The sequence below is a fragment of the Neofelis nebulosa genome, chromosome 5 (genome assembly GCF_028018385.1).
Source record: "Neofelis nebulosa isolate mNeoNeb1 chromosome 5, mNeoNeb1.pri, whole genome shotgun sequence".
NCBI classification, from domain to species: Eukaryota; Metazoa; Chordata; class Mammalia; order Carnivora; family Felidae; genus Neofelis; species Neofelis nebulosa.
Window position 1 is genome coordinate 132464607 of NC_080786.1, and position 26679 is coordinate 132491285.

The following is a 26679-nucleotide window of genomic DNA, read 5'->3' on the forward strand; positions in this document are numbered from 1 at the left end:
GTGACCCAATATCCTCACCAACGTTGGTGTGGTCACTATTTTGCTTTTTGTTTTTGCTCTTCTAATAGGAGTGTAGTGATATCTCATGGTTTTAATTTGCATTTACCTGATGGCTACTGATGTTCAGCATCTTCCAGTGTGCTTCTTTGCCATCTGTATATGCTCTTGGATGCAATGTCTTTTTTTTTATCTTTTTCCCATTTTCTCCATTTGGATTATTTGAATTTTTTTTTTTTTTTTTTTTTTTTTTTGTTGAGATGTGAGAGTACTTTGCATTATCTAGATAGTTTGCATTGTCTAGATACTGGTCCTTTCAAATGTGGTCTGAAAATATTTTCTTCCAATCGGTAACTGGTCTTTTTATCTATCTATTATCTATCTACTTAATTTTATTAATAGAATTTACTATAGAGCAAAGTTTTTTTTTAATTTTTACAAAGACCAGTGTATTAGGTTTTATGGATTGTGATTTTGGTGTCAATTCTGGAAACATTTTAGCTAGCCTCAGATCCCAAAAATTTTGTTCTAGGTTATTAACGAAAAGTTCTATGCTTGACATTTAAGTCTGCAACCCATTCTGAGTTAATTTTTTTATAAGATGTATAAATTTTGTATAGATGTAAGTCAAAGCTCTCTCTCTCTCTCTCTCTCCCTCTTCTTCTCCTTCTCCCTCTCCCTCTCTCCCTATTTTTGTGCTTGTGGATGATCAATTACTCCAATACCATTTGTTGAAAAAACTACCTTTCCTCCATTGTATTGGTTTTGTGTCATTATTAAAAGTCAGTTGGGCATATATGTGTGGGTCTATTTCTAAATTCCATGTTTTGTTTCACTGACCTGCCTATACGTCTGCCAATACCACACAGTCTTGATTACAATCAAATAGTAATCTATTGTTGTATTTACTATAATAATATCCTATTATATAGATATATAATATTAATGTAATATTAGTATATTAAATGATATACTGTTGTAAAATAAGTCTTGAAATTAGACAATTCATCCCAACATATTTTTTAACAAAATTGGTTTAGCTATGCTAGTTTCTTCTATGTGAAGTTTAGAATAATTTTATATATATCTCTGAATTTTGTTGAGAATTTTGTTAAACCTTTGTATCTATTTGGGAAGAATTGACATCTTTAATATGCTGAGACTTGGCAGTCCATGAATATGATATGTCTTTCCAGGTCTTGGGTTTCTTTCTTTTTTTCTTTAAGTTCTTTTTTTTTTTTTTTTTTTTTTGACATAGCTCATAGGCATGTGAGAATATGAGCAGCTGAAGGGAAGAGAAAGAGGGAGAGAGAGAATCCCTGTGCTGTCAGTGCAGAACCCATGGGGGCTTGATCTCACAAACCATGAGATCATGACCTGAGCCGAAATCAAGAATTGGTTACTTAACCGACTGAGCCATGCAGGCGCCCCAGATCTCTCAGGTTTCTTCCATCAGCATTTTATAGGTTTCAGCATACAAGTTCTGTACATTTTGTTAGATCTATACCCAAGTATTTAAATTTTGAGCGATTTTAATAATGTTGTGTTTATATTTCTACATTTTATTTCCTTTTTATTTTATTTTCTTTTTGCCTTATTTACACCAGCTAGATTAGAACTCAAAGCACTAAATCGAACAGATGGTAATAGTGAACATCCTTGCTTTATTGATGATCTTGGGGGATAGCATTTAGTTTTTCTCCATGAAGTAGAATACTAACTATAGTGGGGTTTTTTTATATAGGAGATCTTTGTCAGATTGAGGAAGTTTCCCTCTATTCCTGGTTGTCGGAGAGTTTCAATCATGAATGGGTGCTGAATTTTTCTGCATCTATTTGTATCATCATGTTATTTTTCTTCTTTAGCCATTAATATGGTGAATATGTTGTTTGATTTCAGAATATTGGAACAGATTTACATCTGTGGAATAACCTTCAAGTGGTCATGGTATATAATTCTTTTTACATACTGCTGAATTGTATTTGCTAGTATAGTATGAAGGATTTTAAGTCTATGTTTGTTAGGGATATTGGTCTATGTGTTTCTCTTTTTCTACTATGTTGGCTGGGTTTAGTATCAGGATGACATTAGAGTCATAAAATAAATTGGAAATTTTCCCCTCTTGGATTTTTTAAAAACAATTGTATTGAATATGTGTTAAATCATCTTTAAATATTGGTTAGAATTATCCAACAAAACCATCTGGGCCTGGAGTTCTCTTTTTGAGACAAGTTTTAAATTATAAATTCGATTTCCTTAATAGTTAAATGGTTATTCATATTGGGTGAGTTGGGGGTAATTTGTATTTTTGAAGAATTGGTCCACTTCATCTGAGTCATCTAAGTTCTGTGTTTAGTGTTTGTAGTTTTCCAGTATTGTCTTTACGTGTCTGTAGTGATATACCAGTTTCATTCCTGATTGGCAATTTGTGTCTTCTCTCTTTTTTATTTGTCAGGAATCCTGGAGCCTTGCCAGAATTTTATTGGCCTGGAGCCTTGCCAAGAAGTTTATTGATCTTTTCAAAGAACCATCTCATAGCCTCATTGATTTTCTCTATTGTTTTTCTATTTTTAATTTCGTTTATTTGTGCTCTTATCCTTATCCTTAGTAGTACTGGTGGTAGTAATAGTAGTATTTTGCCTTAGATTGATTTTACTCTTCTTGTTCTTGGTTGTTGAGGTTGGAGTTTGGATTATTCATTTGAGACTTTTCTAATGTATGCAATTAGTGCTATCAATTTCCCTCTGAGCACTGCTATAGCTGTGTCCTGCAAGTTTTACTATGTTCTATTTTCATTTTCATTTACTCCAGTGTTTTTTTTTTCCTTGAGACTTCCTCTTTGACCTACGGATTATTTAGAAGTGTGTTGATTAGTTTCCAAGTGTTTAGAGATTTTCCTATTATCTGTCTACTACTGTTTTCTGGTTTGATTCTATTTTGGTCAGAAAACATTGTATGATTTCACTTGTTTTTAATTTGTTGATAATCGCTTTATGGACCAGGATATGGCCTATGTTGGAATATATTTATGGGCACTTGAAAAGAACGTGTATTCCTCTTTTGTTGGGTGTACATTCTAGAAATATCGTTTAGATCCTGTTTGTTGATGATATTAAGTTCCTATATGCTTGCTAATTCTCTGTCAGTTCTGTCCATTGTTGAGAGGTACGTTGAGTTTACAGTTGTAATCATGGATTTGTCTATTTTTCTTTCTATTTTACCACTTTTACTCCACATATTTTGTAGCTCTTTTGTGTATGTGCATTCAAGATTGTTATGTTGTTTTGTTGGATATTCTTTGTTATCATTTTATGATGTTTATTTCTGTCTCTGGTAATTTTTTATAGAAGTTCTTTTACTTGATATTAATGTTGCTACTCCTGCTTTATTTAATTAATGTTTGCATAAAACAGATATAATATATCTATGTATAGGTATAACGTATAACATAAACACATAACACACATACATGTTTTACCATGTTTTTACTTTCAACCTGTGTATATCATTGTATTTGAATTGAGTTCCTTTTGGACAGTATATAATTCAGCCATCTTTTTAAAAATCCACTAAGCATATCTCTGCCACTTAATTGGTATATTCAGACAATTTACATTCAATTTAATTTTTGATATGTTATAGCGTAAGCACACCAGTTTCTTCTTTGTTTTTTTCTTCTTTGTTTCTCATATCTCCTGTCTTCCTGTGGGTTTTTGAAACAATTTTTAGAATTTTTAGAATTTTGACTTACCTAGTATTTTTCAGTGTATTTCTTTATGTAGTTTTTAGAGAGGCTGTTTTATGTATTAGATCATATATACATAACTTATCACAGTGTACAACGGGTGTATATTTTACTAGTCCTAGTGAAATCAGAAACCTTACCTCCCTTTTTGTACTTGTGTCCATACCCATTTATAATTGTCTTAAATATTTCCTCTACATACACTTAGAACCACATTAGACATTGTTAAATTTTTGTTTCCACCATCAAACATAATTTAGAAAACCTCAGAGAATGAAAGTCTATTGTTTTTACTCATAAATTTGTTATTGAATTCTTTATTCCTTTCTAAAAGTCCAAAGTTCTTTTATCATCTCCTTTCTATTTAGACAACTTCCTTTGCTATTATTTTAATGTGGGTCTACTGTTGAAAAATTATATTACTTTTCCTTCATCTGATAATGTCCTGATTTCCTCTTCATTCCTAAAAGATATTTTCCATGGATATAGGGTTCTGGACTGACAGCTCTTTTTCTCAGCCTTTAAAAATATTGTATCCCTTCCTCTGGCCTCCATGGTTTCTGATGAGAAATTTACTTGTCAGAATTGTTTTTCCTCTGAAGGTAAGGTTATGTTTTTCTCTTGCTGCTTTCAAGATTTTTTTCTTTGTCTTTAGTTTTCAGAAGTTTGACTATGATATGTTTTGGTGTGGATTTCTTTGCTTTTTTCCTTGCTTGTGGTGTGTTCATACTCTTAAATCTGCATGCCTGCCTTTTGCTAACTTTTGGGAGTTTTGGGCCATTTTTAGCATATTTTATGCCTTACCCTCTTTCTCCTCTCTTTTTGGGACTCCAATGGCACAAATGTTTTATCTTTTAGTATAGTTCCACAGTTTCCTAAGTCTCTGTTTACTTTTTTAAAGTATATTTTCTCTGTCTGGTTCAGATTGGATAATTTTTATTGTTCTCTCTTCTTATTCACTGGTTCTTTCCTTTGCTCCCTGCATTTTTTTTTTTTATTTATCGTAGTTACCATGTTTTTCAGTTCTAAAATTCCCATCTGGTTATTCTAGAAAGCTTCTATGTCTTTGCTAACACTTTTAATTTTTTTTGTTGTTCCAGCCATGTTCATAATTTCTCACTGAAGCATTTTCATGATGGCTACTTTAAAATCTTTGTGAGATAATTCTAATATCTCTATTATCTTGGTGTTCACAAGTACTGATGTCTTTTTACATTTAGTTTGAGATGTTTCTTTTTTTTAATGTTTATTTATTTTTGAGGGAGAGAGAGACAGAGACAGAAACAGGGCATGAGGCGGGGAGGGGCAGAGAGAGAGGGAGACACAGAATCCAAAGCAGACTCCAGGCTCTGAGCTGTCAGCACAGAGTCCAATGCAGGGCTTGAACTCACGAACCGTGGGGTCATGACCTGAGCCGAAGTTGGATGCTTAACCAACTGAGCCACCCAGGTGCCCCCCCTTTTTTTTTAATTTTGTTAATGTTTATTTAGAGATGTTTCTGCTTCATTGTATGACAGATTATTTTCAGTTTTATATTATTATTTAATTATATTATTACTATTATTTAAACTTTTGATTTTATCTAGATTCCTCTGACACTACTCCAGCAGAGAAAGGGGGTACACTTGTCATTGCAGGTATAGACGGAAGTCCAGGTCTCTCCCTCCTGGCTAGCATTGACTCCTGAGTGGGAGGGCTCTGTGTTACTGCTGGGTGGTGGTGAGCGTTCCTATTCCCCACTAGGCATCCATTGATACTTTATTGGCTAGGAGTAATGGGAGTGCTTTGTTACTGCTCCCATGATGGCCTTTGCTGGTACCTTACAGGTTGGGGAATTGTAGGGTTGGGCAGTTTCTAATGTCCCAACTCTCCACTTGGCCTTCTCTGTCCAACACAACCTTAGTAGGGAGAGAGAAGAGTGCCTCATTATTACTGAGTTGCAGTGGAAGTCCAGGATCCCTATCTGGAGTCTACTGATGATAATACATCAGGTTAGAGACTTTGTTATCCGCTGACAGGGACAAAAGTCCCAATCCCAATTCCCTACTCAGACTTCCTTACACCACCCTAGGATTGGGGAGAGGAGGTTAGGATGCTTTGTTCTAGCCTAACAAGGGTCAGTAGGAGGCTCCTCATTGGGCCTTTGCAGGTTAGGGATGGCTGCGTGTGTGGAGTCTGACTGGAGCAAAGTGGTATTGTCCCAGTGCTTTCTGTCTTTCTGTGCTGCTGCTTTCTTGGTTCTTTGGCTACAGAGAACAGGCTTTTGTTGGGGGCTTCTCTGGTCTGCACCAGTTGGTGTCTCTGGGTTGTCAGCTTCTTCAGCTTTAAGTTTGGATATTTGAGGCAAAACTAAAATCCAAGGAATTAACCACGATGTTGTTCCTTGGGTCCTGAGGTCCCTAGCTGTTCTGTCTTCTTCTCTTCATCTTTCAGAGTCTCCTTACATTTGTCTTACGTATGATGTCCAGAGTTTTTTCATTGTACCTAGTAGAAGGATTAGGAAAAACTATCTACTACATCTTCCTGGAAGTGAATTTCACCTGTTTCTTTCTTTTTTTTCTTTTTTATATATTTTTTTAATTGGGAAGGCAGCATATTCAATTTTCACAGTAGTTTCTTTAAGGAACTTAAACATAATGATTAAAAACTGACTAATAAATTTTCTATTAAAAAAGAGAAAACTTGAAACAACACATCTCTATCTGTAATGTACTTTTCAATACCCATTTCACTTTTACTTTCCAATTTCTGCTAGTTTGTTTCTTGATTCCTTTATCACCAATATAGTCTCCTTTAGCATTTATTGAGACACTTACATTTAGAAGTGAGCTTTTCTCACTTGAAAGTTCTCTCTGAATGACTCCCGTATGGGCGAGCGGGGGGCGGGGGGTGGTGAAGGGGAGGTTCATTTGATTCATTGCTATTACCCTGTGCCTGTCACAAGGCCAACCCACATTCTAGTACTTAATAAATACCTGCTGAATAAGTGAATGAGAACTGAAAATCTAAATTTTTCTTTCTGTAAGAGCATATCTACTTGATTCTTGCTATGCTGAAGCATGAGACATATGTGTCTGTCGCCCATGCTTGATTTCCACCAGGCACTCCAAGCATGTGCTTAGGGCATTAGCAAAATTTGCCCAGAATTTTGCAACCTAGAAGAAAGCAATTTTAATTTCAGCACATGTGTCAGTTTTGTTTTATGGTTTAGAATTGTTTGTATTTTGAATTACAAATGGGGAAGATGCCAGAATGGTTCCCGTGTGTGTATGTGTATGTGTGTGTGTGTGCATGTGCGCATGGGTGCACATGTGCATATTCCCTCCTATCATTTCAAAAGAAAGTGACCCAAAGAACATGGCATAAAAAAGACCTAGACTATTTTTAGGGTCTGTTTCCTAGATCCCTGAATCTTTTTTTTTTTTTTTTTTGATGATGACGATGATTGATTTTTAGTTAAATCGTGGTTTGATTATCTTTAAACCTTTGCCATGTAATGTGTGTTGTGTGGCTGTATATCCATGGAGGAGGGATAATGTTAGCCCATCGTTTGGTAAAGTCCTGCAAATAATTTTTTTGCAAGCATAATTATACTTTAGATAAAGATCTCCCATTACCGAACCATTTTTTTAATGGAGGAGAAGAACATGATTCTTTTTAGTACTACTGAGTATGTTTGGTTTAAATACTAATAATGCTTGTTTTCCCGCCTGGCTTTAGATTCTGCTTAAGGAAATGGTGAAAGATTTAATTCACTGTACTTTTGTTAGAAAGTCTGGAAATGTTCCTCCATGGGAACTTTGGTCGCCTGCTAGAATGGAAATTCATTGGGGAGGGGAAACCATTTCATTTTATTGCCTGAGAGGTGTTGATAACATTCCCTACATCTTTCAAAGGCATCTTTCATGCCAAACAGGCAAACTGTAGCTAGCGAAGGAACAGAAAGAGCACTACTTACATGAGTCATTCTCAGCAAACCAGCACAGCAGCTGTGCTAGGTACTGATGAGGATTACCACAGAACCCAGTTGCAAGGTTTTGTGTGGTTGAAGAGACAACTAGCTCTCTCTGGGGACCACTTTGAAGGAGATTGAAGCAATAATGCATCCCTACTGTTGCTAGTGGATTTTGTGGCCATGTAGTACAAAATGTGTGCCAGATAAAATCAGAAAGTAATAGAAAGCAAGAAGAATCACACAGATTTTAAATCTTAATGTGAGAGACTAAAACAAATGTCCTGAGCTTGTTGCATGTATTAGTAAGGAGTAGGAGACAGAGGTTGGGATGCCTTTAACTCAGAACACTTGCAGGGCTTCCGTCTTTTCATTTGAGAACCATTTGGGTGTGTTGTGAAATAAAGTTGCAGAGTAGGCATGTTCAGACCTTTATTTGCTACAGTTAGTAGGAAAGACTCCCCCCCCCCCCCACCACCTTAAATAAAAGAAGCCAGAGTTTTCTGTGCAAACTGAAACAGGCGTTGCAAGAATCAGATTCACTTTGGACGAGTCTTCACATTCCAAGTCCTCGTTGCATCAGGCAGCACAATTCCATCTCTGGTTGATGGGCAGAAAAAGTGGGCAGCTTGCCAGGTAGACGTTTCCATGACTCCCAGCCCCCAAAGGTGATGCGTTTTTCAGCTAATTCAATGAAGAGTGGGCTGAACTTTGGGTCTAAACGAGACAATAGCTGCCTTCGCAGTATCAGCAGAATGGTTTGATGGGAATGCACTCTACATTTGGCAGAGAATCATGTGACCTTACGACTGAGATTTTGTGATGGTGCCAACGGAGACTTGGAAAGCAGCAACCGTCCTGACTTTTTTCTTCTTTTCTAGCATGGCTCAGAAAATGGTGGATCTTAATACTTGACTTTAGCCAGACTCAGCAAGCGACTGAGCTTTGAAGCACAACTTCGCCTTTATTCTGGGTTTTTGGCAGGCCACCAGGAGGCTGTCCCTTTCACGCCTGATAAATTCTGCTGCTTATCTCTAAATAGGAAAAAAAAAAAGAAAGAAAAATATAAACAGAATATTGAGGCATAACAAGTGAATCTTAAAATTGTATGTGCTTTTTGTTTTTTGGCTTTTCTTACTGCTGATTTTTTTTAATGTTAATACCCTTTCTGCTTGCTGAAGAATCCAAGTACTTTTTTTTTTTTTTTTTTTTTTTTTTTGGTTTATAATGAACAGGCATTTGAACAGGGCAAACAGGACGGCCGCAGCAGTGAGCATGAGATCATTGCAGCAGAGTAGCAAACTGGCACCCTGCCTTCTCACCCTTTTGGTTCAGGAGACAAACGTGTGCAATCCTCATTTCTAAAGTCAGCTCAGCCTGGAAGGATTCCTGGTCTCTCCCACCTTCTACCATTCTGCTGCCAGGGACAGCAAGGATTGGTGCAGCTTCTGCGCAGTGCTTTGTGCCTGGAATACCGAGAAGGAAGAAAAAGAAGACAAGCACCCTGGTCCTTTTTTTCCAAGAAATAACAGGAGCCCTGAAGAAAAAAAAATCTGAGTTTGTCCTACTTCATGCAACAGTGCTGAAAAAAAATGAGACGCTCCTGCTCAAAAACAAAAACAAAAACAAACAAACAAAAATCCAAACCAAAACAAACCAAAAAAAAGCAAACATTGGCTTGTATACCTACAGAGACATCGGGCTTTGTAAAGCAGCTTTGTAAGGCAACATAACCAAATGAGCCTTCCTTATTTTTATTATTTCAAAAAATATGGCATAATTAGCAATATATTGCACTTGGTGAAATCGCACCTTTCATATCAGGTATAACTTTTTTTGTTGTTTCTTTTTAAGCCTACTCTTATATAAAAGGGGAACCTTGAACTTTCAATGTACTCTTATTTAGCTCATCACCCACTTTACTCTTATTAACTTTTTCCTTTTGCTGTCTTGCTCTAATCCTGATTAGAATAGAAACTTAAGTAAAAATAGAAAAATGTCTATGGAAAGGACGGTACATGTTTTTACTTTTGTTATACATCGAAGTTTGGAAAGACATTAATATGTTATCTATGCTTTTCATGTACAGTATTAGTTTTTGCTATCTAAGAAAAGTGAGCGTTTAGTCCTAGCTGTTTAAAGAAACTAAAGCTTTCGTTTGCTGTGACTCATAATTTGAAATGTGGAAGAAGAAACTTTTTGAACTTCTAAAAAAAAAGGGTCATATTAGAAGATACATTAAACTACTGACAAATAAAATTAGTTTGGGGGAAGTTATATTTAAACTATTTACCAGGATTTCAGTATAACCGAAATAGAGACGTAAAGATCATGTTCTCAGTTGCTAAGTAAAAAAGAAGCTTGTTTCACAATAATACTCTCTTTTAAAATATATTTTAAAAGAAGCATTTGTCTTAGGGCAGTTCCAGAGAGCGCTGGAAATATCCATTAAGTATTTTAGTGGAAAAAGTACATACAAACTTGTTTTAAGTTTAAAGCAATGATTGGCTCAGTAGATAAATGCATTGCATTCTAATTATTTTGTCTATTTGTACAAGTAAATTGCTAAGCAATTTAAGCATTTCATAACAAAACCCAGTTTTGCCTGGTTCAGTGGGAAAGGATTAGCAGATGTATTCCACCTATTTTAATTTTGATTAAAACTGTTTCTAAACATGTTCAAAAATTGCTAAAAAGAGAAAGTGCTTCTTAAAAATACAGCGTATATGAATGAAGACTATGATTTGCATATTAAGAATTGGTGCTATAATATTTTCCACGAAAAGAATAAACTTTAAGCAAACTGTTGTGCTTTTAAAATCATATTTTATCATATTGAAAATATGTAGGGTAAACAAAGAGAAAATATTATAGAACTGATGCATTCTACCTTCTTTTTTGTTATTCCATGAAGAATTATGGGAAATTGCAATTACCCTATATACTGATAGTATTCAAATAAAACGTTTTATTAAGTTTATCGGTTATTGTTCACTAATTATTTAAAAAATAGCCCTTGCTCCTTCATGCTGCCTCAGCTAATGGAGCATCAACTTTCACAGGCTTAATTAACATTTATAAACCTGTTTTCATGTTTCAAGATCCTTTAGTTGAAAAACATTATTTTAAATGTTATTTTTAGGAGCCATTAATCTCTACACTCTTAATTATCTTATTAAGCTCCATGCCAAATCCAAATCTCTTTTCAGCTTTCACTAGTTCATTGTGCAAAACCTAGTCGCTTCTTTAACAGCCATGCCTCCTTTCACTTTCAAAACTGTTACTGTGAAAACAACACCAACCAAAATGAACGCATAAATGCAAACTATGAAACCACATTATATGTCATATGAGTAGCCTTGGGTGGGGCTCTGTGAGTCTTCCAAGCCTTTAAAAAAAAAATACTTTAAAAGGTTTTGCCCATTTTGACATTGTGTTTTGTTCTCGACCGTCTACCTTCATTCCCACCATCCAGCCAGATGATTCTCCTAGACAGCAGTTGTCTGATATTTCTCCTTTTGTGGTTGTTTTAGGGAAAAACTTAAAATGGATATGAGAAGTGAAGAAAGTGATCATAGGAGAAAATCATCTCAGGTAAAAACAAAAAGCAAAAGAGCAATTAATATTTAATATTTTTAAAGAAAAAAATAAAACAATTTTGACTGTGTTTAGTGATAAGAATTCGTTTCATATTCTCTATGGCTCTAGCTGTTGGAATTTTCATTGATGGCTTGAGAATTTATACTGTTACCTACCTGTGTGAAAAATTTTTGTCTGAGTTTGTGATCAGTGTGCAGTTTGAGTCCCTTTGAATTCTGTATCTATATACCCATTCATGTAGCTATACATCCATTCATAGAACGGTTGAATAGAAAGTAATTTAGAAAAAGAAAATATATATTTTTTTCATTTGTCATACCATATAAAAGGAAGTGAAATCTGGGGGGAGGGAATAAAGTTGTGCTGTTTTCAAAAAATGATCTACTAAGATAATGAAACCAAAATATACATTCTTATAGTTATGATAAAACCCAAAACAAATGTTGCTTTTTATTTCACATCTAAATTTATTAATATATGTTGAGACATTTTTACTATAATTAAATGCATGATTGTTGATTTTTTACTGTGGTTTTTAATAAGTATGGCAATAATTAGAAAACAAATAATGGCAAAAATTATGTAGACCAAATCATCTATTTAAAGTTTAAAAAACACATTTCATTTATTTCAAAACATGCAAAAACACTAAGTAATTTTTATGTAGTGTTACTATTTTTCACAATGAAGATATAATTTAGAAATGCTAAATATTGTGGATATGAGTGATACGATTAATGATTGTACAACTTACAATTTTGTTGCTGTTGAGCTTAAAATCTTTTAAAAAACGTGAGTGTGGCTGGCTTTAGGTTTATTCTTTGTGTGTTTGCTTATTGTCTGGTGGTTTAAAATTTTTTTAGTGACAATTTATTTTTGCCCAACCTGTTGACCAGGTAAGAGTTGTATGTAGCTATATAGTATGTTTAAGAATATCTTTTTTTGAAAAATAAATTTAAGTATATTGTGTTGAAGAGGCAAGATATATTCTCTTTTATGCAATAGATTTGGAGTATAAATTTTAGTAGTAGTAACATTGCTAGTAGTAATAATGCTTGTTAGTATGTCATTAATTTTGGTTTTCTGATAATAGTTTATCCAAATATAGTTCATTTCAGTTTTATTCCAACTATAGACACATATGTATACATTTAATACTTTTCAATAACTTCCTGCATTCTCTGCCTAGTCAACAGAATCTTACTTGTTTTATGAGAAAGTTATAATGTTACCCATTCCTTAAAACCACTAACCGAGGTTTTATAAAAGAGTTAAAACAAGCAGAGTCTGACTCTTACACAATTAGCTTAATAGTTAATTTGGTCTTAATTATAGGCTGGTAGTACTACATTCATGCCTCACAATTACATAATTCATACATGCATGTATATATCCTTTTTTTTTCTTTTAAAACTCGTCATTAATTAGAACAGTCCAAATACAAAATATTCACTATTAAAACAAAAGTTATCTGTGAAAAATATTTCAATATACTAGTCTTTAAATTCTCATGTATAGAAACCTGTATTTAGTGTAGGATATTTATGAAGGCCTTTAACTGGGAATATGTATACTAAAAGCATTTTAGCATTTAAAATATTTATACTAAAAGATCGATATGATTATTTTCATTTAATTTCATCAGATATTTACAACAAATTCTGCATTAATAGGGAGCCCAAGTGAGATGTTGCCCATTGGCATAAACCCGTAGATCCGATCTTGTGGTGAAGTGGACTGCACAAGCTCGCTTCTATGGGTCTTTGTCAGTGTGGTAATCTAACAAAATGTTATAGACAAATGCCGTTAAATAAATTTTAGTCAAGCTCCTGTTAAATTTCAGTTGATTACTTTTGAAGAATTTATATTTTTCTTTGTTTCTCATGTATATATTAACCCTCATCTGTCTTTAGAGGCAGGCTTCAATTGTTGAACACTAGGAAGGGTTTATAACATAGCCATTTAAGCTTGAATCCAAGTATAGTAAATTACTTAAGAAACTTGAATCTTTATAGCAGGGTTTGAAACATGGTCTGAATAGATCCTGTTCAGATACTTAAGTTCACATTATAGTGGTTAGTATACCTCATCGACTTCAATAAGGAAATTAAAGGTTATAACTGGGATTTATGTATTACTATTGAGCTGTTTTCTCTTGAAAAATGAAGTTGAATGCTATTTCTTTTTAATATTATTAATTACTGGGAGAACTATGCCAGGAGAGATGTCAGAGGACATTTTGTAGGTGTATGGCCGCCATATTTGGAGGAGCTGACTGAAGATATGATAAGGAGTTTGAAGCAACATTGGAAGCTGTGTGCATCCGGGTTGAGGTAGTAGGTTGTATGGTTTAGAGTTACACCCTGGGAGTTAACTGTACAACCTTCTAGCTTTCCTTGGAGCACACTTGAGCCATCGAGGAATCCTTCACCACTTTAATCTGATCAAGCCAATTTCTGTGCAAGAAGGTAATGTGTCATGAGTATTTTGGATAATTAATTTGAGGCTTTATTACATTAAAATGATCTTTTCATCCCTAAATACTAGATTATTCCATTTGAATCTTCTTATAAAAATTGGCAAGATGGTACTTTAATAGGTTGTTACTTTATGAGTGAACATTTTTAGGAACTGGTGAGCAGTGACTTAAACTGCATTGGTATTGCAACTCTTCAGTCACAGATTCACAAAATTTGGCTCTTAATTTTGCAAAGGGATCATTGGTCTCTCTTTCTATTCTATTGGCTACTTAGACACTACAGTAAAACAAAACCAAAAATAAAAAAACAAGTCTGCTGGTATCAATGATCTAATAGCACGTTGTCTGAGTCTTTCTTATGACACATCACTTTCTCCCTTATATTATGGTTATCTATGTGCTTGTTTATTTTTTTCCCAGTATATACTAGACTGTAAGCCCCTTGAGGGCAAAGTCCATGCCTTATTTTTCATTGTATCCCCTACAGTGGTTTACACATAAGATCTAAATATTTATTGGATGAATGAATGGAGTATAAGATCTCACCCTGTGATGAGTTTCTACTGAATATTTGAATGAATTACAAAAATAGTCACAAATTTGAGTATTGTGTGTTGGTCCTGAAATTTACCTAAATTTAATTCCCACACTGCTCTGCATCAGTTAATATACTTGCTTTTTTTTTTTTTTTTTTTACTGTGTTGAGTGTGCCCATTCATCCTAGACATACAATTTAAAATTTAGAATTACTCTTTCCCTGGAATAAAAATAGAGCAGATTCATTTTTATTAATAATTTCATTATAGTTTATAACCCTAAATTTAGATTGTGCGTATTTCGTTTGAATTTTTAAATTCCTTGATTTCTAGATAAATAGTTTTTCTTTCAGCATCAATTTTACAAATCAGCTTTTTGTGTTTTGTGTACTTCCCTTGTATTCTACCTTTTATTTTTGTACAGCTACATCTGTTGAATAAACCAGAAACAGCAATATAATAAGTATGTAAGAAATTAATAATAAGTATATGAAGTATAATAGAGGATTAGATCACACTTTTGTTTGAAAGGAAGGTACCTGTAATATTCTGTCTGTACAAAGCAAATGAGTCTCTTTGGAGTCCATTAAACTGTCATAAATTTTAGTGGCAATTAATGGTGTAACTTATATAGAGAAACTAGTTTATGTAGATCATCTTTCAGTCACAGAATTAAATAGTTGTAGATATTGGAACCTTAAACTCTATGTATGAAACATTGAATACATTAGAAAAGATTTTTAGATATAAATATGTTAAGAACCCTAAGATACTGGCAATGTGGTGATAAGCTTCCTATAGAACACTCTGGCATCCAGAATATCTCAGAATCTAGAATTTGCCAACAGTGGTGAAGAAGGAACTTTTGAATCACCAAAGGAAGAACACATGAGCCTTAGAAAGCTGAATACCAATAATTTCAAGCAAAGTTATTTGAGTAGTACGCAGAGGTTAAATACTAGTATTCTTAAGGCTCCTGGATGGCTCAGTAGGTTGAGCATCTGACTCTTGATTTCAGCGCAGGTCATGATCCCAGGGTTGTGAGATTGAGCCCCACTCAGCATGGAGCCTGCTTAAGATTCTCTCCCTCTCCCTTTGCCCCTCTCCCCCCCCCGCCCAAATAAATAAATAAATAAATACTAGTAGTTGCTAAGAAGGAAGAGTCTTTTTAAGGACCAATCAAAAGATAGTGAGCAAGAGGCAGGAGACATAGACAAGAGAGTGAGAAAGAGACAGAGGAAATGAAGAGATGAGAAGGAAAGTACTCCTACCAAAGAAAAACAATGTTGTGCCTAATGGTAGCAGTTCTACACAAAAGTGTAAGAAGTAGACAACTGAGTGGTAAACAATTACATCTTTGTAAATAGTGTAGCCCTTGAGAGCCTGGAGTTCCTTTTGCACACACGTGTGTGTGTGTGTGTGTATCCCAACACTCTTGTGTATAGCTTTGAAGACCAAGTCAGCATCTTTGACGGGCCAAATAGAATACTATTGCCCAGAAATGCCTGTTTCCACGTGTTGCAACAGAGTTAAGTGTATCACAGAAGTCAACTGTGGTGTACAGTGATAATCTTCTGAAAATACCATGTCAAATGCATAGAATTGTGGTCTCTTATCTACCTTATCTAAAGTGAACTGTTATCATGAGAGAATAGTTTAAAACTTACAACGACATAGCTGTGATCAAAAGTGTTAGTCATACAGAAGTCATAATAATTCTGAAAGGCAGAGGATATGATTAGCATAAATGAAGAAAATAAAAACTCTTCTTTAGGGTGAGAATACTACATGGGGATGCTTTCACTAGTGATTATGAATTTGCTCTTCCAACTATGGAGGTTATTTATCTTACTTCAGTTTTATAAAAAAATTATGGATGACAAATACACAGATTGATAAGATTATTTCAAAGAAGCCAAGATTCAGGACCACTGCTGGTATCAAATATCTAGGAATAGTTCAATTATGCCCAATAAACCATGGGGAAATATCGTACATTTAGACAGTTAGAATTCAGTGAGGGAACAACTGTGTAGATTGAATAATTCCTGTAAGAATTTGAAGTGGTCAAGTTTTACTATGTAGCAAGATTTCCATATTTAGTAACAAAAGAAGTATGAAAATTCAGGAAACAATTAAATATCGGCAAATTTCACTTAACCACTATCACTCTTGATATTTTGAGACTTTTTGTTCAGAGTAGCTGATTTTGTTTAGATGCTTTGTGGAATGAGGCAGGAGGAGTTGGAACTGGAAGCATGGAATCAGGGAGGGAGAAAGGAAGGAAAAGGAAAACCAACTGCAAATCAGTCAATTGGACCATGCTAGAAAAGTCTAATTTAGTTTATAACACCAGTTCATGTTAATACTCTTATATTACTTGTTATTATTAGTTCAGTGAGCTATGAGGGAATCAGATAAATTACTTGGCAGTTGAACTGAGCCTTTTTGAAAACAATCCAGAAGTCCATGAACTATGCTATTAGAATAAATGAGTCTCTTTCTGTAAATAATTATTGTTTCTCTTATTCCCTATTATCAAGTACTGACTCATGAGCATAGGTGATTCCCTAAGATTCCCCAAAAGATGTGATACGAAATTCTGCCACCCTGAACCTTACTTTGTACCCATGCCTGGATTCTCTTCCACAGAATGTAGGAATAATTCTTGAAGTCACTAATTATATCCTCTGCCTTTCAGAATTATTATGACTTCTGCATGACTCACATTGATCTTGGGGAGCACTGATATGTCCCTAAAAGACCTGTAAGGAATGCCTATGAAAGACCATGAGGTGAAGGATCTGACATACCGAGAGAGCATTCTTCTCTTACTTGTTTACTAATTGCTACCATCCACTACTATTTCCAAACAAACCTGCTCCATGTTAACATCATGTTCTTCAAGATTAGTGGATATCACTTCTTCATCCCCAAGTCCTTACTCTTTCTCTAAGGACTTTCTCAATTTCAAATTCTGATAGCCATTGAAACTTTTTTTTCCTACAGAGCTTTTTCTAACTTCCATTGGCAGTAAGTCCAAGTGTCCAAGGGGACTGTGACTTACTAGCACTGTATATACTTGTTTTTGAATTGTTGGATTGGGTTGAACTGTAGATCATTTATAGGCAATGGTGAGAAACTATACACACCTTAAAATAAACTATGCTTCAGCAGTAAAGTCCTATGTTATCTGAGATATTTCTAGACTCTTCAGAATATATCATTATGGGATAAGGGGTTTTTTTTTAAACACAGTCTATGACGTTCAGTTAAGCCTGTGATATACGATTTGAAGGTGATTTATGAAATTAGTTACTCTCTATTATTTATACTAAACCTAAGCCCCTTGTGTACAGAAATAGCTGTCTTTTCCCAACTCACAACTCCCTACCCTAGTGCTCTGCATACATGATGAAATCTTTGGTGAATGAACAAAACATTTTTAAGTGAAACAAAAACATTATGTGATACATTAGGGTAATTCTATATTTAAGTATACTTCTTCAAGATTTTAAAGTTTAGAATTTAAGAGAAATTAGAAATATCATATTTAACTTTGGAGAAGTCTACTGGAGGGTAGTTGTTGATTTTTAAGTTGGCATTGTCTTGTGTATGCCTTCATTTGTGACTTCTTTCTACTCCATGTGGAATGTGTGAGTTAAATAAACTACCCATGTCTCTCTCCTGTCTCTGATCCCTCTTAAATCCTATTCTGTTTCTCTTCATTCTGGACTCCTGGAACTCTTACTTGACCCTAATCATATTCAACCTCGTTTTTCCCATTACATTTTGTAGGTTTAGGTATGATCAGTGACGTTAGTTTGTAAGCTGTATAATTCATGCATTACATTTACTTAGTAAGAACTTAAGTAGTACTTGATTGAAATTAAAAATTAAATCTGGATTTATAAGTGGTAAGAACCTTAGAGATCAATAACCCATTTTCCAGATAATGAAACTGAATGTTCAATGATTTTTGTCAGAACCAATCCACTAGTAATGGACACAGCCTAAATTTTTATCTAGGTCAATGATCTATGCAAGAAGATGTATTTTATGTATGCTGTCAATATATTTTTAGGTAGTATCATTAAACAAATTGTAATTGCTTGAAATAAGATGATAAAGTTTTATTTTTAAAAGACTACAAATAACACAATAATTTATCTGCACACTCAAATATGATAGATATAATTAATATCATTTAAAATGAACTCTGTATCCATTTCATTTTTTCTTTTCAAGTAGAAATGCACTCTTACTATGGAGGCATAGAGAAAATTTTATCTACTTTCTAGTCCACTATGGTAATTCCCTTCTTTCCAGAACCCTTCTCTAGGGGAAAGGAGTATGGCCTAGCAGTTAGTGATATATCCTAAGTAAAAGGGAAGAAATTGTGAATTGGTTAACCTGTTAGTATTATGTTGCTTGGAAGAATGAAAGTTAATATGAAATGGTAGCCATAACTAAGCTCACCTTCAGAGCTCAATTGCTTGTATCCTCCCCAAGATATACAAGATAGCATTATGTAAAACACTTTTACCAGGGATCATGCACTTGAATAGCTTCAGGGTCTAGGCAATATAGTAAGCCAGACTTGAAGACAAGAGGAAGTAACAGGGACTGTGGTAGACCAAAGATACAGTCACTCTCAAGGTATTTCAAACTGACTTCATGAGTCATTTGGCTCCCAAGGGCAGCCATTTTTCCATCTCCTACATGAAAATATCAGACAGTAAAGCAAAATTGCAATAAATCTTCTCCTTTAATAAACCTAGAAACATCTTTTCTTACAGCTGACCTAGATAATTGGGAGTATCTATGATACTCTATGCCGATGCTATTATTTCAAATAGAGATGTCTGATCCATGATAATCTAAATATTTCCTTGAATTTAATGGACTAATGGAAAATATTTACTGATCAAGCAACAACTATCAATTGCAATATTTGTTTGATGCTGTTTTAATGAAAGAAAGGTAGTGGTAGTGATTATAGTAGTCCCAGTAGTACTACGTAGTTTTAGGTTTCCCTTTGTCTCTGAATCTCAATGTGCAAAACAATGAAATCCTTATACTTTTTATTTCCCAAATAATTGATACTGTAAATAGATGGATATATAACCTTTTGAAGTCAGAAAAAAATCAAAAGGTTAAATAGAGTGAACACAATTAAAGTTCAAGTGTTTTCATCTCTGTATAATATCTTAGATTAGGGCAACTGAGTAGAGTTCAAGAATAAAGTAACTGGTGGTGTTGTTAATTGTATTTTATTGTGTGATAATTAAAAGACCAGTTATGCATACATCTGGAATTAGATCAGGTTCCTGTCCATAAATTTTTCAATATAATTTAATCCAATGAACTTAAATGTGGCAAATAGAAATGACACAACCAATTATGAAAACACTGAGTTTGTAGTAATGAAGAAGACTCATGTTTGCAGTGTTGCTGTGTGTAGTAGAAACCTTCCTATTAAATACAATTAGGATTAGCCGTTGATACCATGAAGATTTTTGAGAAATGGATCTTAAAAACTAACACATACATACAATACACATTTTGTTTAAATTTGAAAGCTTGAATGTATATTTGCCAGTATTTTTACGCAAGCCAAGAACTACTCTTGAGTTTGGTTGCTGATTACAGATCTTAGTCATGTTTTTTTTTGTTTTTTGTTTTTGTAAATCCCTTAATGCATCATCTATGATTTCTAATTTCTGTTGTTGCTCAGACGTCTTTAAGTGCACATCTAATGCCAAGAAATCTAACAGCAGAATACTACTTTCTTTATGATTGTTTCCAATCTTTTAACATTGTCTTACCTACATCCAACTCTCTAGCATTTTTTAAAATATGATCATATTTTATAAAGTCTTTCCAAAATGTTAAGGTTTAGAAAACCCTTCATTCTTTTCTCACTCATCTTTAAATTGGTTTATATACTATTTAAATAAATGATACAATTTCACATTAACCTAACTGGCATAAACTGATTTGGGAACAAACATAACAGATTTCTGGCAAGCATACAAATCACTTGATGAGAGCAGAAATACTTGAGTGCTCTAGAACTTTCTGAGGTGATGGAAATGTTCTCTACATTGTCCAAAACAGTAACCATTAGCCAATTGAGGCTGTTGTGCACTTGAAAGATGTCTAATGTGACTGAAGAAGTGAATTTAAGTTTAGTTAATTAAAATTTAAATAGCTACATGTGGATAGTAGCTAATGTATTGGACAGTGCAGTTCTGGAATGGATCACATTGCATTTAGCATGCTGGAGCATCTGTTGAAAATGTCAGCTAATCTGTGAAGTGGTAAGTGATTACAAGTATTTCCTCGGTAGCTGAATTAATATTTAGGGGAAGAATAACTTGGGAAACTCTAATTGATTTGGATTTCATTTTTGTTTTATTGTTTTTTATTTGTTTATTTTGTTCCTATTTGGGTATAGATTTAATTTGATGGGATTTTAAAAATTTATGCAAAAAGAGGCCGCCAAAACATTTGAAACTACAGAGGTTTGCAACTCTTTCTGAAGCATTCAGTCAACACAAACCTAATTAGAAAGCAAATGGCATTATTGCAGTAGCAAAACAAAAACAAAAATGTGTTCTTACTTTAGGATCATGGATACATAAGAGACATAGAATGAACTTGTTGAGTCTCTGGGGTCTTTGAAAAAATGTATAATACTTTAAAGGTATGTAGGTGTGTTTATTTTTCTGAGGAAGAAGTCCCAGCTCTTCTCAGATTATCCTAGCAGTCCATGATTTCCTGAAAAAGTTAAGAATAACTTCAGGAGGTTGCTGTTTAATGCTTTTTGAGGGACCAGAAATTAATTAAGTAGTAAATACATAGAATTGAAAGCCTTTTTCTTACAAACATCGTAAATCTGTCTTCCTATCCATCCATCCACATACATATTTCAAGTTATATAGTTTATATGTGTAATTAAATATGTAAAATTCTAATTAAACATTGCACAATATATAATTTATATGTATTTTAATTAATATTATATGTATAATTTAATTAATTGGCTAAACCTGTGGAACATAGTTAAGAAAGAGAATAGCATAATTCTTTGGAAGGATTGAATAAAATTAGATGGCTAAAATCACTGTCATATGAAATGTGAATATTCAACTGTGAATTATTGGAAAAATCATAAAAATATAGATTAGACCATCTCTCAGTTTATTATATCAGTGTGTTTGCAAATTTTCTGCTTATGAGTGATTGGGTCCATTAAAGCAGTATAATTTATGAAACACAGAAAGACTGTCACCAGACCTATACTCAATAAAAGGACATGAAAATATGGGGAAAAGTAGAAAATTGAACTTTATGTGTTTTAAGAAAAATTAAGGTATTTATGTTTTAACGTGTCCCTTTCTGACTAGTATTTTTGTTTAATGCATCAACTACTGGTCCAAACACATCAGGTAGGATGGACTCTACTATAACAGTATTAGTCCTGTTTTTCTTTTTTAATGTTTGTTTTTATTTATGTTGAGAGAGAGAGGGAGAGCAGAAGAGGGGCAGAGAGAGACGGAGAGAGAGAATCCCAAGCAGGTTCTGAGCCGTCAGTGCAGAGCCCCATGTGGGGCTGGAACCCATGAACTGTGAGATCATGGCCTGAGTCAAAACCAAGATTCGGGCGCTCAACCGACTGAGTCACCCAGGCTCCCCTGGGGTTACTCCTCTTTCAGAAGTGAGAAAAAAGTCAGGGGGTTATGTAATGTCCTACAACCACATAAATGGTAAATCCTGGGACTGAAATGCGTCTTACACCAAAGGAGTTGATTTCAACTACTTTGTTGTGATGCCTCCCACAACAGACTCAGCAATTTGAAAGCAGTAGGTATCCACAGTAAAATTTGAAAGTAAGATTTGCTCTACTTCTTCTAAAATGAAAGTACAGCCTCACTTGTTGAGCTGGCCAGCCCTTTTTGTGCTTCCAGGGATTTTCTGGCCCAGTGTTTCTTTCAGTTTAGAGATCCACACAACAAAAGTTCGATGGGCTCTTTTCTGTTTGATTTTTTTCAAACATTGAATAGCATAAGGTTGCCAGACCTACCTAAAAACAGCAAATATATTTATTTCTAATGGAAATTTATCAGCTCAGTGTGATTAAATGTTTATTTAATGGCAAAGAGAAACATTGAACAGCATCTCGCTATTACATAAATGATTACTTCTGTTTTTAAAGTATTTCAAAAATGGGAGTACGATAGGGGCAACTGGGTGTCTCAGTCAGTTAAGCGTCCAACTCTTGGTTTGGGCTCAGGTAGATATCAAGGTTCGTGGGTTCGTGGGTTCTGTGCTGGCAGTGCAGAGCCTGCTTGGGATTCTCTCTCTCTCTCTCTCTCTCTCTCTCTCTCTCTCTCTCTCTCTCTCCTTGCCCCTCCACCACCTACAGGCTCTCTCGCTCTCTCAAAATAAATAAACTTTAAAAATGGGAGTACAATAAACCTTAAGTATTATTTGAGATTAGCTGATTAATATTTGGGAAGTATCTAACATTGTTCGTTACATAATCTAGGCATTTAAGAAGACCTCCTTTTTCCGTCTCCCTCCGCTAAAAATATTAGCTTGACACTTGCTTATTATTCCGTGACTTTCTCTGAGTTTTAAGACCTCTTAGAACAGTGGTTCTCAAATTTGTATCTCTTGAGGACCTGAAGGGGGAAAGGAATGGAGGGCGGGAAGTGGGTGTAGTTTGAAAAAGTTCTCAGCATTATTCATATTTTCCATCTGCATGGGCACCCATTCCAATAGGCACCCATTATGCGGTCTGATTTCAGAGGCCTCAGAAAGGTCACCCCTGCTCTGAAATCGCTTGTTTTTTCATTCCACCTTAAACTTACAGCACAGTCATTGACTATTCCCCACTCCCCAGTAATAAAGGAATTGAACTCCGGCCCTAGAGTCAGACACACCTGAATTTATAACAAGTCTTGAGTCAACAACTACTACAAAAACAGAGCTTTTCATCAGTGCTTTACGATCTTCATCTGTAAAGTGAAAATTATGATACCAGTACTGCAAGATTTTTGTGAAGATTAAAAGATTATATGTATATGGCATTTAGCAAGCATGGGACCTGGCAGATAATAGGAGTGGAAAGAATATAATTATTATGACCATCATTGCCTTCTGAAACTGTACAGTGTATTGTTTATTTATTAAAGGTCCCACAAGTCCAGAGCTGTGGAATTTACCTGAGCAGAGCCAACCACAGGAAACACTGGGAGGTGGTTATTTTCTCTAAGACCTCTCCTTAGATTCTTGATCATCCTGGCTTTGCTGCCAAGATTTGTTTTGAATATGTCACATTTCAAATATTCTCATTGTCAGGCATGATAGTGAGGAAGTCTCACCTCTTCCTTCTGAAATTACAGTTCTTCTACATATGTCTGAAGTTAATTCTTTTCCTATTTGTATAATTCATATTTTTGTAAACATAAGCAATTCATCACTACTGTGTATATACAAATAAAGTGAAGTGATAATTTGCTTAAGAGCCTTTTCCCATCTGTAAAATAAGAGTAATAATCCCTGCTTGTTGCATTTCTCCAGTGCAAAATGTTGAAAAAGTAAAATATATAATGAAAAAAACCCTCAGCTTTTTAATACAAATATGAAATTAAGCCATTTAAAATATAAAATTAAATATAAAATATAAAATTAATTTATATATAAAATAAATAAGATTAATTTGTGGGTGTGTATATATACATATGTAATATATATATATATATATATATATATATATATATATATATATATAATAGAAAATTAACTCATTTAAACTTATCTCTAGGAAATTTTATAAATAGACCCCCAGGGGAGGAGAAATATCAAAGTATTCTTAACCTGTTCCTCCCCCAAGAAGAGGATCTCTCCCTCTCTTTCTCCCTCTCTCCCTCTCTCTAAGTCTCTTCAGTACCTCTGTCTTCTCTTTGTCTCTATTGCTGTGACTCTCTGTGTCCTTCTCTCAGTCTCTTTGGTACCTCTGTCTTTCTGTCTCTCTTACTGTGACTGTGTCTCTCTGTCTCTCTCCTTTTTCTTCCCTTCTCTCTTTTGTGTAGGTAGGCCCTGCTTATATTTTTATTGCTTAATTCTCTGCAAATGTCTGTTTCCATCACTACATATAAATTACTTCTTTTAGTATCTAGCCAAATGCCAAAAGTAAGAACATTATATTCACTAGATAAATGAATGATTTATTGAATTAATTAAATCAATGAGAGCAGCTAGAAATGTAGACTTTCTAGTTCATATGACACTGGAAGGTATTAACTATAGTATAATTAAAACATTCATTGTTGGCCAATCTTGGTCATCATCTTGTTCAGGTGATGCCATTGGAAGCTAAGTTAGTCCTGTAATTTCGTCCTAACACATTCCTTTCTTATGAAGCCAATCATTTCTGTCTGAGCTAGTGAATACACACCATGCCTGTGCGATAAAAATGATTACATTAAATTTTTCTCAACAGAAAATTGGGTGGATCTCTATGTTTCATGATTAAGTTATTTTTGTTTTTTTTTAACCTATGGAAACTAAATTCGGTCTTCCATGTTAGTTTAGTGAAAGCATCTTCAGTAATTTTATTGTAACTTATTGTCTTTCTAGGTAATCGACAGCAGGAGTCTTTTTATTTTTTAATATTTTGGTGGGAAAGGAAAGGTTGCTTTATTCGGGAAGCTGGCAACCTGGGATGATGGTTCTCAGAGACCATCTTCTAGATAGGAGGTATCTGCACTGGGTTCAAAAGTTTGTGAAGTTTTGAACTTGATTCTCTTTCCCTCTTTTCGGCAGGCTGAATACAGTTCTTTGTCAGGGTATTGGATAGTTTCCCAAAGCAGGTTTCTTCCAGAGAGGAAGCAACATAAGCATCTAAAGTTCAATTGTGCAAGGCATCTGGGGCCTGACACCCATTAGCCAGGGTTCTGATCCTGTCCCACAAATCTACAGACAGGCCACATCACATTCCTGGGTCCTGGAGGAGGGCCTGAATACCCTCCAAGAGATAGCATCTTTACCTACGTGGCCCTAAGTAGGTGGCAGAGATTTCAGGAGCTGAGATGGTGAACTTGCCCATTTTAAAATGCCGATTATCTTACTGATGGCTTTGAAAGTACTGTGGCCTTCACACTAGATCTCAGATTTGATGGATGGTTGTTGGGTACAGGGAAGGTAGACCTTCACTTAGATAGTTTCATTATAAAACATAGGCCTTAGAGATAGAGAGCTGCCAGATTTAGCAAATAAAAATATGGGATGCTCAATTAAATTTGAATTTTAGGTACATAATGAATAATTGTTTTACTATCACTAGGTCTGGCAGCTCATGCTATTTTCATTGTTTACCTGAAGAAACATTATTTTTATTTGGCAATTCTTTTTTAGATAGCATTTTCCAAAATAAAGTGTCACATACCATTGTCATATATACTTGCACTCTCATTAAATAAGGGGAGTAGTACCAGCTAGTAAAGAAATAAGAATGAGATTTAAGATATGCCAGGGAAAAGCATACAAAATTAATATGATAACTTATGTTAAAATAATAGTTGGAAATAATTTTTTTTTCTTCAAAATGTTAAACTCAAGTAAAATAAGTATGAGGCTATTATTACCTTGCGTGATTAAACAAAGCAGTTTAGCAAATGACGTTGAACAAGCAGGAGCCAGTCAACAGCATCAGCATAAAATTCAGGGAACTAAAATTTTGTTATAATGTCGAAGCCGCATTACCTGGTGCATTCTCTGATGTTCTAAGTGGCCTTTGCATTAATTATGACAGAATTTGGGGTTGTTGTGGGGTTTCTTTGTTTGTTTGTTGAGAGTTCTGGAGGGAGATTCTCCCAAAAGATGAACACTCCGGTTAAAGCACTTTCACTTCTGAGTTAATGTAAATCCTCCCTTGCTTTGCACAGGATCTATTGTGTCAGTCCCTTTAACTTTTGCAGCCTCGGTTGCTATGACAAGATAAATCTCACACAGATAACCTATACTGGGTCTGTGTTCCTTATACTCGGTGAAAATTTGACATGGTGCCTTAGCAGTCAGTGACACTGACTCCCTCACTATGTTTGCCCATGTCACATCACTGTCTCCCCCAGCCAAACCCGCTCCTTCCTGACCATCCCCACTGCCCCCACCCAGCTCAGCAGCTCCCACGCTTTCCAGTTTTGCTCAAAACCCCCATGGGAGCCAAGCTGCCCGGCTGGGTCTTCTCCCCACACTCATCAGCACCAAGTTCCTTCCTGTTCTTGCAGCTTTGGGCAGAGAATCACAGACCTGGAGACTTTCGATGTCACCCATCAAGTCCCACCAGGCACACATATGC

The 26679-nt window shown here is 34.8% G+C and overlaps 1 long non-coding RNA gene across 2 annotated transcripts in view; it reads left to right on the forward strand.

The window, feature by feature from the left end:
- LOC131512712 (uncharacterized) overlaps nt 1-26679 on the forward strand; it is a 478301-nt gene that overhangs the window by 294371 nt on the left and 157251 nt on the right. For both annotated transcript variants that reach the window (XR_009262262.1, XR_009262261.1), the window contains exon 5: nt 11228-11288. This is a non-coding gene — a long non-coding RNA (uncharacterized LOC131512712). The remainder of the gene's footprint in view (nt 1-11227; nt 11289-26679) is intronic.